The sequence below is a fragment of the Zalophus californianus genome, chromosome 8, assembly GCF_009762305.2.
Source record: "Zalophus californianus isolate mZalCal1 chromosome 8, mZalCal1.pri.v2, whole genome shotgun sequence".
NCBI classification, from domain to species: domain Eukaryota; kingdom Metazoa; phylum Chordata; class Mammalia; order Carnivora; family Otariidae; genus Zalophus; species Zalophus californianus.
Window position 1 is genome coordinate 37,163,994 of NC_045602.1, and position 13,898 is coordinate 37,177,891.

General features: G+C 43.0%; 1 long non-coding RNA gene across 1 annotated transcript; it reads left to right on the top strand.

Moving 5' to 3' along the window:
• Positions 1 to 3,878: 3,878 nt before the first annotated feature.
• On the top strand, positions 3,879 to 13,433 carry LOC113938094. Its single transcript, XR_003524822.1, has 3 exons — positions 3,879 to 3,959; positions 6,274 to 6,447; positions 12,986 to 13,433. It is a non-coding gene; the product is annotated as an uncharacterized LOC113938094 (long non-coding RNA).
• The last annotated feature ends 465 nt before the right edge of the window (positions 13,434 to 13,898 follow it).

Below are 13,898 nucleotides of genomic sequence, written 5' to 3' on the forward strand. Positions count from 1 at the left end.
AGGACACCTGGGCTGTGGTGATCGGTTTAGAAGCAGGAAGCCAGCTCTGGAACAAAGCGAATGTCATTTCCAAATCTGTTCCATGTGAACAGATTTCTTGGACCCATCACAGCCAGCCAAATCAGTGGTCAGTTTGGAAACACAAAACTCTTCCAGGCCAGACCCACACAGACAAAACTAACAGGCCTCCTTTCCTTCCTGCCTGCCTTCCTTCCTGCCTGCCTTCCTTCCATCCTGCCTGCCTTCCCTCCTCTCTCCTTCACCCTTCCTACGTTCCTTCCCTTCTCTTTTTCCTCTTCTTCTTCAGAGAGACCAAATGGAAATAAAGCTGAGGAATCCTGCAGGTGCTCTGGGCACCAGGGCAAAAACCCCAGAGATCCATGCAGGAACACAGATCCCTCCTTCTCCACAAGATTTCACCCAAAGTACAGTCACCCTCCCTGGGATGAACAAGAGAAGTAAAGGGATGGAGGAAACATTTATTGAGCACCTACTGAGTACCAAGTGTGCTCAGAGCCTGTGAGGCAGGCCTGGTGCTTCCTGTCCGCAGACCTGAGGCTGAGAACATGGGACAGGAGAGGTACCGGTACAGATGGGGCTCTAATTGCTGGTTTCTGGCTCCAGAGCTCATGCCTCTGCCCTCTGGCAGCAATGTAAATGGAATCCCCCAAAGAGGCTCTTTCTGAAAACTGGTGACTTTAGCCAAAAGGTTACAATCAAAAGAATCCACATATGTTCACACAAAGAATGCTAAACGAGTACAAACGATACACAACTACACATCACAACATGAATGAATCCCATGGCATGGTGTGGCTGGCTCGTACCAGCTCCTAAGAGCTGATTATGAAATATTTTGGAATTTTCCAAGCTGATCCTTAAATCATGGCTTGAAATCAGCCATGGTGGGAGTGTTTATACCACTGAAATTGGCAAACACTCCAAACAGAGCCTTTTTTTTTTTCTTCTTTTTTTGAGAGCCAGCTTACCAGCACACTGCTGGATGGATCTTACAGACACTGAGCCGAAGTAACCAGACATAAAAGAGGACACGCTGATCCCACTTATAAGGAGTTCAAGAACAGATGCAGCCTCCCACAGGGATGGGGGTCAGGGTGGAGGTCGCTCTGAGGTGTGGTGGGAACATCAGGCAGGCTGGTCATGCTCTGTGTCTTGATCTTGGTGGTGGTTATATGAGCATGCTCAGCCTGTGAAAATTCACTTGTGATGGAGAATTTTTCACAGACACAGCCTCCTAACATCCCCAAACATCTTGGCAGGGAGGAGGGAGAGGGGCACTATTTGGCAAAAGCAAAGAGACCTCTCCTTGAACCTTTAAAAGAGATCAAATGAGCCTTCACAAGTGAGACTCTAAGACTCAGGCTCAGGAGTCAGAGGCTTTACTCTGTAAGCTCAGGCAAGTTCCTCAGTCCCTCTGGGCCTCAGTTTCACCATCTATTAAATGGAAATAATTAAAAAAAAAAAACCCTACGTCTAGGGAGACCGAATGTGCATCACATTGTCTCAAACACTACAAATATCCAGTATGTTGGTTATTATTTATTTTTGCCTTTATTAATAATAAGCAGGGCTGGGTAGGAGATAAAGAAAGGAGAAAAGGAGGGAAAATGAATGTGTGAGAAAACAGTCAGTGAAGGAAAGCACAGTATTTCCTGCAAAGTGTGTGTTTTGCCTCTGCCGCCTAGCCCTCGCACCTCCCCCGTCCCCCATGGCTGGGTAAGCTCCCTCCTAACTGAAAATACTGAGTCTGCAATAGGACAGAATGGCCCAGAGTCAAAATAATACCAACTTGGACCAAGTTTGATTCTGGGGCATGCCAGGCACGTGGTCCAATCTAGATTTAGTGGAAGAATTCACCCAGCTAAACCCATGGCAAGTTCCCAGCATAGCTCTAAAGGAATCATACCAAGTGTGGAAGGACTAAAAATTCTGGTAAGGGCTTAAAAAAAGGGGGGGGATGGGTTAGCCTGGTGATGGGTATTAAAGAGGGCACGTATTGAATGGAGCACTGGGTGTTATACACAAACAATGAATCATGGAACACTACATCAAAAACTAATGATGTAATATATGGTGATTAACATAACATAATAAAATAAAATTTAAAAAAAGATACATGGAGAAAACACAAATAAAAATTGTAAAATTTTCATTTCCCTCAGAGTAGATAGTGAGAGGCTTGTGTATTTCATGCTTTGATCCCAACATGATTTCCACTTGGGCTATCAGCAAATATTTACCAATAACCTACTCTGTTCTACATGAGACTCTACTCAAGGTTCAAAAGAGAAGCACAGATTCTCAGAGGTAAAAAGGGACCCAGGAGATCACCTCATCCAATTACCCACTGGTTACCTAAATTTTCAAACAATTTGGTGGGAGGCCAGCCAACGTTTCTGACATTTGCATACCTCCAGTGACAGGGAACTGAAGTTCTCACAGGGAACCTCCTACATCAGGAGGTAGCCGGTGTATCTGCACATTGCTCTGTGAAAACATCACTGAAGAGAAATAATCGGCCTGACTATGGTCCACACAGAGTTTGGCTCTACACCTCAGGGCCACCAAACATCAGAAGCCCCTTCCACGGGATGTTTCCCATCATATGTGCAGACCCCGCTTTGCTCTTGTATTTTTTTGGATCAACAATGCCGTTAAAGAATGTCACCTCCATTTTTTCCCATAAATAACAGGCTTTTCCATTTTTTCAACTCTATCTTGCTTCCCTATTTTTAACTACTGCAAAGTTACAAATCAAAACCTAAAGAGCATTATTTCTTCCATGTCACCTTTTCTTCTTAAAAACTCTTTTTAAAAAGGAGTCTTCACCCAGTCTAGGGCATCCGGTTGTTCTGTCATGTCTCCCGGCCGGTACTTCTAGCCAAGTCCTCTAACGCTGCTCCACGTCCTCATCCCCCTCGGCAGTAATGATTCTCTTCCACGAGCCCTGCATATGCTGCTCCCTCCATCCCACCGTTACCCCCCAATCTCAGTTCAGATGTTGCTTCTCACCTCTCCACTACACCTTCCTAACATCTGTGCCCCGTCATCCTCCCCTGCCAGAAAGCGGCTCTCTCCATGGTCGCCCCAGCACCTGTCACGCTGAACTGGAACTGCTTCTTTGCATCTCTCTCTCCCACTGACAGTGAATTGTTGGATTGGGGACCACCCCTCCTCTTCCATCTTCCAGCATCTACCATCCTTCTTGCGTAAGGCAGACCCACCATTTTTACTGAACGATTTTTTTTCTCCTTCTGCTAATTCAAGTGTGTGAATTTGCTGGTTGTGTTCAAGAAATGTCGCGTAGATTTCCTGACATATTTGTGTAGAAATAGTAGCTTTGTTAAGGAACATGTTCAGATGCTAATCTTACGTAAGCCCGGTAGACTACAGCATTTCTCCACATGGATTTCTAAGAAGAAAGCTATGGTGAAGGTTCAGATTATAAGATATGCTCACAGAAGCTAGTCACAGTTGTAAACATCAGTATAATTGGTGCATAGTATATAGAACACAGCCCCATCAGGGGTACTTTTGTTGTATTTGGAGTTTGATCACATTTATAAAATTAAGAATCCAGCACTGGAATCTATCACACATTAGATAAAATAAGTTTCTTATAATTAAAAACATGATGCCAGAATCTCAGCTCACAGGAAGATGAATTACACACACCCTTCCCTGTTCTTCCTGCTAAGTCCAACAAAAAACCTGGACATTAAGTGTAACGTTAAGAGACAGGATGAGAGACTCTGAAAGGTGGAGAGAAGGAGATTAGCCAGGGAACTCAGAACCCGAGTAACAAAACAATGAGTTCTTGGAGTGGACCCCACCCGCGCTTGGAGTTAAAGAGGCCAGTGAACTGGAAACACCAATGGACACACACAAAAGCGACCCCAACAAAAGCCTGCTCTGTCTAGCCGAAGGACCAGGAAGAGGTCAGTCCAATAAGACAGAACACCATTAGACAATAACCACCCGACTCCAACCAAATACCATAGAAAAAAACGGTGGCCCCACCCCTACCCACACCAACGATCGAATGGAGAGCTCAGACTTCTACCCCCACTAGGCTAGAAGGAGGCGGCCCAACGCCCTGTTAGCATGGGGTCAGAGAAGAGTGAGTAGAGAGTCGGGATGCTCTTCTTCACCGAGCAGCACCCCTCCCACCCCCTGGAGACCAGGCGTCAGTGGAGGCCACCTGGGAAGGCTGGATTCCCTCCCTGCTTCGGTAGTCCTGACAGAGTGGGGGGTCAGGACTTCCACCAGAGCCTGGCAGGAATGAGGCCAGGGCCTCCCCTCCCACCTATGGCATCATTCGAACTCTCAGAGTCCTTGTATCATTGTCTGTTGAAGAATTCCCAGTGCACCTAGTTATATTTAGAGGGAGGACCAGGGGAGAGTGAGTATATGCCATCTTGTTCTGGAACTGAAGAGCTAGCATATATTTCTGATGCCCACTCTGTGAAAGGCGCTGCCTCCACTTCCACAGCTAACCAGAGAGAAGCAGACCCCCGTGGAATTTCTGAGTGCTTAGACCATGCAGATGGGTTGCCTCTGCTACAAGGCTGTCCGTGTTTCTCAGTGGAACCCTTGAGAAAGATCAAGGAGCAGTGGAGCCCAGAAAGTGAACGTTCCTTGAATCCAAAGCTCCAAGGTGGCCCTTATTTTCATCGCAGGATGACGTTTTCTCCGTAATTACCCAGTCACTAAATGGACCCGAATTGGAGGCCCCCCTCCCCACGACTTGATGCCACCCTCTATCCCTTGCCATACTGTCCTTCCAGCTCAGTAAGCCCACTTCTGCAGCTCTTCTCCCTCCTGCCTTGCTGTTAGCCTGCTACTTCTTCCTCTGACTTTAGGGGACCTACTTTTGGAAGGCTCCTCCTTCCAGTCCTTACTGAGGATTTGCTGAGGGTCAAGGAAATTATGTAGCCAAGATCATTTTTATCGTATCTAAATTAAGAGCAAATTAACTCTGAGGAGCACCTAACAGACTTGTGTGTTACCAGCCAGAGCTTGGGTACTTGGGAGTTTTGATAACATTTTGGCAGCTCAGTGGCTGTTTTACTACATCCCTGTTGTTGGCTGTGTTTCAGATGATCCAGGCTGCCAGAAAAATAATGGCCTCTAAATAAATGAAGTGTTTTTGCATTTGTTTGGTAAACACTCCCCACCCCGTACAACACCTAACAGTTTCAAGCTCATGACTAAGGCCCAGTTAAGTCTTTTTTGGGTAATGTACACAAAAGTGAAGATATTTTTTTTTCTACTTTTCTATTTCAAGAAAACAGCTGAAAGGATATTTTACAACACTCTGCAAAAGAAATCGTTTCTGTGCCAAAATCAAACATGAGACATTTCAACCCAAAATAAAATCTGACAATGCCATGGGTACCCTAATTATAGCTCTTCTACAAGAAAACTGTTTGAAGGCAAGAGGGGCTTTTCAGTTGAGTTTTGTTGGAAATTAAATCCAATTATAATGAGCATTAACTATGGACTGGATAACACCATTTCCAACATGTAGAACACTCCTATCCTGGACCCGGATTTTAATGACGAGGCTCTGTGCCAGGGGCCTTCCATCACGGAGAAGGAAACCTGGAAGGCCACATCGCAGGCCCTGGAAGTAGGCCCAACTGGTAAATGGACATGTATAACTTAACAGGACAAAAATAACAGAACTCCAAATACTTTTAAATTCACTTGTTTGGCCTCAAGATGGGTCCCTGAAATAATCACATACCCTGATTTCCTAGGGGCCTTTGGCCAAGGTTATGAAATCTTCATTAATGGCACACAGATCAGGACTGGACAAACCACCCACCTTCTCCTGTTTGTCTCCCTCTGATGCATAATAAGAAAGTGTTCCTTAGATGAGTCAGCAGCCCCTTCCAAATATACTGATTAACTAAGCCTGAGCTGTCCAGATCTGACTCCTTTCCCATCTTGCCACCAAATGAGGTGGGCGACTACATCCTGAGGCCCTACTACGCTGCTCGGGCTCATCCCGGTCTCTGGCCCCAGGGCTCCGAGAAGGACACTTTTTAAGGAAATGGGCTCTGAGGCACTGTCATTCCCACAGACTCTGTCCTTCCATGGTGTGTGTGGCCTGGCACCGGCTTGAGCAGTGACTGTGGTCCAACAGCTTCTGTATCTGGCAGCATGTGAGTGTGCATGTGTGTGTGTGTGCGTACAGAGGTTGTTCCCAAGCAGGAATACCTTCATGGGCACTTTTTTCTTGACCAGCTCTCAGGACCCTGAACAGCCTCTTAAAAGCGTCCCCACATCTGATCTGTTCCATCCAGTTCCTCCTTCTCATGCCAACCAGATGGGTTTTTCTGAAGCCCCAAAACCAAGGAGGCTGCACGTCCCGTGGTCAGAAGAATCTGGGGACTCACTGCCTCGCTGCCTGGAATGGAGGTACGGACCCACCATCTACCGCAAAGCCTCACTGTCCACACTCTGCTCTTCCTTTACAACACTCAGAAAACACCCATTACCTTTCAAGACTCAGTTAAGACTCCTATCCTCTATAAAACTTTTCCCAACCTGTCCATCCACTTCCCCACCTCAACAAGCAGAAATGACACCATATCATATATTTTTGTAATTACTATAACCTTGCACGCAGGTCTTTCTCTAATAGATGAAAGAGAGAAAATAGGACCTCTGCAAAATATCTTTGTATGCCCAGCCTTTCAACCAAATACCTGGCACATAACACTCACCAAATGTTTGACAAGCAAATGAATGCATCTTTCAGCTGGCAAAGAATTCCAAGCCCTCTCTGGAATGAAAGATACATTAAAAGAAAAGTGCTTGAGCCCAAGGGGACCTCCCACATCAGGGAAGTGTGCAGCTGCGGGGGGGGGGGGGCGCTGCTGGGTCCTCCAAAGAGCACAGAGATGTACCTCCCCACCATGTGAATACCAACCACGCAGAGAGAGGGTGCTCATGGCTAGCAAAACCAGGAAAGAAAGGCCCAGAGCGCCATGGCCAGCTTCTGTCTTCAACCTGCCTTAGCATGGGGGGGTGGGGGGTGGGACACTAGGGGAGGCAGGAGGAAGAGGAGGGCAAGAGCAGATCTTACCTGCGCCCCTGCCTAGTGATGGTCCCCCAAGCCTGAGCCAGGCCTGTACTGCAGGAAGGGAGACATGTGGAGAGCATTTTCACATCTCGCTTCCTTTCCTGACCCTCTCTCTTTGGTCCTTAGGCTCTCTCACCCTTATAACACTTACTCCCAGAAAAGTATCTGCGAATAAACTAGCTAGAGCATGCACACCTACCTTCTGTCTCATCCCAGATCTCCAGAGACAACAATAAAGTATGCTTTATAAGAGAAAACAATTCCCAACTGTGCTAGATAACCAGAAGGGGCAGGTGTGCTCAGAGCACCAGAAGCTTACAAGATCCCCTGAGAGATGAGATCAGAGACCACATCGAGAGTGGGCCTGCTCACCCCACAGCCTAGCCTATCCCCACCACACCCCCATCACTAGATCGTAGCAAAGAAGATACAGCATTCAGGCAACCTCCAAGACAAAACTAGAAAACACATCCACAAAGGGACAAGTATTTAAAGAAAATGATCATCAAGAAAAAGCACCGAGGGCGCCTGGGCGGCTCAGTTGGTTAAGCGACTGCCTTTGGCTCAGGTCATGATCCTGGAGTCCCTGGATAGAGTCCCGCATCGGGCTCCCAGCTCGGCAGGGAGTCTGCTTTGCCCTCTGACCCTCCCCCCTCTCATGTGCTCTTTCTCTCTCATTCTCTGTCTCTCAAATAAATAAATAAATAAAATCTTTAAAAAAGAAAGAAAGAAAGAAAGAAAAAGCACTGAACTCATGAGTGGAAGAATTCTCCAGAAAAAGAATTCAGAGGAAGCAGAAGACCCAAAAAGAAATTGTAATTAATTTTCTGGCAATTGTTTGTACACATTCTTTCACAAACAGAAATTTTTAAAAATTTTAAGTAAAAACTACCAAAAAGAGCACAAGTGAAATCTTCTAGATACGAGACAATAAATAGGCTTTATTAAAGAGGAAGGGGTGGGGGGAACAGAAAATTTTGTACCCAACCAAACTATCATTCAAGTATGAGGAGGGAAAAATAATTCCAGTTACATTATGGTAAACTGGATTGTTGTTCCCAGTTCTTCACCCCCTTTCTTGGGTCCGGTACCTTGAAGTACCTCCCAGCACAGAAAAAGGAAGGTATACCCCCCCACACCCCACTCGCTTTGGGCTTTGCCATGTGACTTGCTTTGACCAATGATGGGTAAGAAAAAACTTGGGATGTGTTTGCACGGTCTAGCCCAGCCTCTCAAGCTCCTCTGATTTGCCCTGAAAAGAGTATGCTCCAGGGAGCTGCTTCTCCCATAATAAAATACATGGAGCTGATCCAAATCCAACTCACGGCTGGAGTCAAGCCCAGCCAAGCCTGACCAGAAGGAGCCAAACCCCAACGAATCCACAGACCCACAAGCAAGCAAAATATATGTTTGTCACTGTAAGTCACAAGACCATGAGTAAATTGCTATGTAGCATTAATGCAGCAACATCTAATTAAGAGACAAACACAGAAAGTTTACTGAATTATTCAGGCCCCTTTTCTGAAAGAATTACCAGAGAATATCCTTTAGCAAAATACAGTACAATCCAAGAGACAAGGAACAACAACAAAAAAAAAGTAGTAAGAAAAGAATAAAATAGGGGCACCTGGGTGGCTCAGTCGGTTAAGCGGCTGCCTTCGGCTCAGGTCATGATCCCAGGGTCCTGGGATCGAGCCCCGCATCAGGCTCCCTGCTCGGCGGGAAGCATGCTTTTCCTTCTCCATCTGTCCCTTCCCCTGGCTTGTGCGTGCTCTCTCTCTCTCTCAAATAAATAAAATCTTGAAAAAAAAAGTAAAGAAGAAAATATGTAATTAGTTATATAGGTACTAATAAGAAAAAAGTAACAGTAATCTTTTTTTAAAGATTTATTTATTCATTTTATAGAGAGCGAGCACAAGCAGGGGGAGGGGCAGAGGGAGAGGAGGAGAGAGAGAATCCCAAGCAGACGCCCCACTGAGTATGGGGCCTGACTTGGGGTTTGATCCCACAACCCTGAGATCATGACCTGAGCCAAAATCAAAAGTTGGACACTAAACCGACTCAGCCACCCAGGCACCCCCCAAATTAATAATAATCTTGACGACCATTCCAGATGATCTCCAACTGAGCAGTAGTGATGACAGGGAAGGAAATTAAGGTTCTCATCTTGTTCAAATGGTACAAGAGAGGATGAGGAATGTAGATGCACTTAAATCAACATTGATTGGGGGGGCAGAAATAACTGTCATTGTGCAAATTAAAGTTTTAAGGGTAATTACTGGAAAAATATAGAACTGAGATGTATTGGGGCGCCTGGATGGCTCAGACGGTTAAGCATCTGCCTTCGGCTCGGGTCATGATCCCAGGGTCCTGGGATCGAGCCCCACATCCGGCTCCCTGCTCAGCGGGGAGCCTGCTTCTCCCTCTCCCTCTGCCTGCTGCTTGCCCTGCTTGTACACTCTCTTTCTCTGTCAAAAATAAATAAAATCTTAAAAAAAAAAGAATTGAGATGTATTACTTTCAATCTATTAGAATAAAAAAGAAAATTGAAGACAACAATCCAACAAAGGCAAGAAAGATTTTTTTTATTTTTTAATTAAAAAGGACAACAGGGAGCATTTTACAGATAAAACACAGGATAATATGGCAGGAATGAATTCAAACACATTAGTAATCAGTGAAAATTCAAGGCTAAGTTCTTCTATAAAAGCAGAAATTCTAAAAATTAGGGGATACTTCCTAAAACAAACTAATGCAAAAAGGACCAAAAAAAAATAGCAGGCAAACACTAACTAATAGATATTGAATCAGTATCACTTCCAGACAATAGAATTCCAAGATGAAAGCATCAAAGAGGACAAAGAAAAAATATATTTAATTAATAAAAAGTGGAATCTATGTAACAGTCATCAACCTTGATGCACCTGACCACAAATTCCAAAATACTGGATACAAAGACTGATAGAAAGGCAAGAAATCCTCATAATGGATACATTAACACTCCTCTTCCAAAACCTAACAGATTAAGTTGACCCCAAAAAGGGAGGATCTAGAAGAAACAAATAATAAACAGGAAGGATTTAATAGAGAGCTTTGTACAGAGCAGAAAATACACATTCATTTCAAACACAGGAAACCCTCACAGAAACTGGCTACTACGAGGCTTCAAAGATAATCTCAGCAGGTTTCTCAAAGCAGAAATCTCATAGGGCACCTTCACTGAACACAATTCCATAAAACATAAATGAATAGCAAAAGAATAGCCAAGAACCCAATTCATCTGAGAACTTTAAAACAAGCTGAGAAAAACAGACACAGCAAATCATTCACCCTCTCCGCCTAGACTGCTGCTCTTGACATCTCCCACTGCTGAGTGCTCTCTCTGTACATACCTCTTTTCTCCTCGTAGAAGGTCCATCTCTTGGGATTTGCTTAGATGACTGGATATGAATATTTTTAGGCAACAATTTTGCTTGTCATCCAGTATGCTAGTTCTTAATTGAGAATTGTGGCCAGAGGGTACGTGGGTATGAGTATCCTTTGCTTATCTTCACAGTACTGCAGTTTTATGGGAGTAACTGGCTGTGTAAGACATAACAGAAACTTTTCATATTCTTTTACTCTTAAAATCAATATCTTTTTACAGTATGCTTTCTACATGACCCTTTTTTGTACATTTAAAAATATTTTGACTAAATAAGACTTCTGATTTTGCTACTTTTTCTAAAGGGGTCTTCAAGTAAGTAAAAAACATATATTATAGGTAGAGGAAAAATGTGCTTTGTCCATCTTTCCTCTCACACCCAACCTGTCAACAACAGACATAATTTATTTTAAAACCTGTATCCTCAAATTATCTCTTGAGATCTAATATGAGACCTTTGAGGAGAGAGTGTGCTCAGAACTTAGGAGGCAGTAGGCCAAGTATGGTAAAGGTACAACAAATTTTCTAATTTTACACCTACAACAGGATATATGGTTACTAAAAAATAAAAATATATATGTAGGACTTAATGTACTCTTGCTTCATCTACCTGTTTGCTATGGTTTTCAAGATCAGAGTATAACTCAGAAAAGCAAATGTTTCTGGCAGTAATCTATCAGTTCAAAAAAAAACCCATTTATGCGATACAAGTAAATAAATATTAAAAAACAAATCTCAAACAGAACTGGGAACTATTTAAAACAAGCACAAGGCAGTGCATATCAAAACCTATAAACTGTAGTCAGAGAGGTATTCTGAAAAAGTTTTATAGTCTTTAATGCAAATATTAGAAAAAAATTTTAATGAAATGGATCCATGAAGCATTCAACTCAAGAAGCAAAAAACAAAAAAACAAAGTAGCCAAGACAGAAATGCAGAATTAATAAACACAAAAGCATAGATAAATGTTTGCCCAAGGAAGCAAAGATTCTTTTCTTGAAAACTAGATTAATAGCTAGATAAAAAACTCTTAAAAAGGAGTCAAGAATTTAGAATTTAGTTGTGTGTGTGAGTGAATGCACTGTGCGGTAAGTGAATATGAAGGTGATGGGATCTCAAATTGGGGGAAATTAAATTCTATTGGGACGATCAGTAAAATTTATTGAAACAAAATTAAGTTTAGATACTTGACTCACACCCTACCCAAAAAATGAATTCCAAATGAATCAAAAAAACATAAAATAAATATCGTAAATGCATCACAAAAAATATAACATTTTTGTAAACTTAGGGTAGAGTAGAAATAAAAAGCAAAAGCTATAAAGAAAAGGACTAGCTATATACATTTCTCAATCATGTACAGTGGCCACAAAAATATAGTTTAAAAACAACAGAACAGATCAAAATATTTGCAATATGCATAACAGAGAATTAGCATCCAGAATTATAAACAATTTAACAAGAGAAAAGTAACAAGCCTTCTTTTTTTCCTACCTTAGGACCTAATGTCATAAACAGCTCCATGATTTCATCATTCATTCTCCTTAGCTTTCTGCACACACTTGGTATATACTACTGGAAAGACATCTTCTAAAACCCACAGCATAAGTTACCTGACTACATTATGTTGATAGAGAATGAACAGTCATGGGGAGTTAGATGAACAGTTGTCTAGAGAGAGATGCAGATCTCACCACACATAACTTCTTCTAAGATGATTTTATTAGTATTCAAAGTGCTTCCTGCTTGTTTAGAACAGTGTTTGCAGATTGCTTTACTTTGCAGCAAGATGAAGTTTACGTCCCATATAAGAAACCATTCTGATTTGACAGTCTCCGGTCATTATGAGTTAGATCCCAAAAAAGTGTTACATAATTTGTTATAGTTAGTTTTGGTTAGTATCCAAATATATAAAGAACTGATATAACTCAATACCCAAGAAACAAATAATCCAGTTTAAAATGGGCAGAAGGCATGAACAGACATTTCTCCAAAGAAGATATCCAGATGGCCAACAGACACACGAAAAGATGCTCAACATCACTCATCCTCAGGGAAATGCAAATCAAAACTGCAATGAGATATCACCTCACACCTGTCAAAATGGCTAAAATCAAAAAACACAAGAAACAACAGGTGTGGGCGAGGATGTGGAGAAAAAGGAACCCTCATGCACTGCTGGTGGGAGTGGGAACTGGTGTAGGCACTCTGGAAAACAGTATGGAGGTTCCTCACAAAATTCAAAAGAGAACTACCCTACGATCCAGGAAAGACACTACTAGATATTTACCCCCAAAATACAAAAAAAAAAAAAGACACACAAAAGAAAAGAAGGAAGGAAGAAGGAAAGATTTTTTTTTCCCTTGTGATAAGAAGTCTTGAAATCTACTCTCTTAACTTTCGTATATATATTACAGCAGGGTAACAACCCCCCCTTTCTTTTTCAGCAGGAGGAGGTAGACAGGCAGTCTACACAAGGAGAAATACAAGAGGCACTGAGTATAAGAAAGGATGCCGGCCTCACTAGTCTCAATTTTAGTATATGCACTGCCGAAGCTAGCACCAGCCTCACTAGTCTCTGCACCAAGACCTATTACCTCTACCTGGCTATAGGGAAGAGAGAAGGCAAAGAAAAGCACACACCCTTGCATTTGACCCTTTTTAGGATGTCTGCAAAGTAGTGATGGAGAAAAAGAACTTTGGTGGGCTAAAAGGAGACATTATCCAAGGATCTCCCCGCAAAATTTGATTCGTGACTTAAAGGGCCCCTTTGATCCAACACAAGTTATGCCTCCAAATTTCTGGAACTTTGATAGCAGCACAAACTCTTTTATGTTTCCATCTGTATCACAAATACAATCACACTTTGTTTTCCTCTTGGGATCATACATTTAGCAGTGAGTCTTATGTGTAATTATTCTTGAAAACCTCCCCACGTGTAAATCAGGCCACAACATTTTCATGCAAAAAGCACCCAGTCCTTCTTCCCAGAGTTGCAACATGAAACCTAGTCAACGTCTTAGAAACCACAGACCCAGGCTTGCCCACGAAAGCACCACTCCCAGGGGCCCAAGACCGCTGAGCCCTGGTGGAGTGTGCTCAACCACATGAGACATTAAGAACCAAGCAGAAGACGCCGAATTAATAACTCACAATGAAGAGAACATAAGGGGACATGGGCCAGCCCAGGAGAAAACATGACAGATCAGTACTCAGCACCAGCCACAAGGCGGGCATGACAGCCTGTCCTAGAGACCAGCCCTCATCTTCAGGAAGTCTTGCACTTAACCATCTTATTTGGTTTTAATTGTGGTAAAATACACAACATAACAGTTACCATCTTAACCATTTCTACAGGTT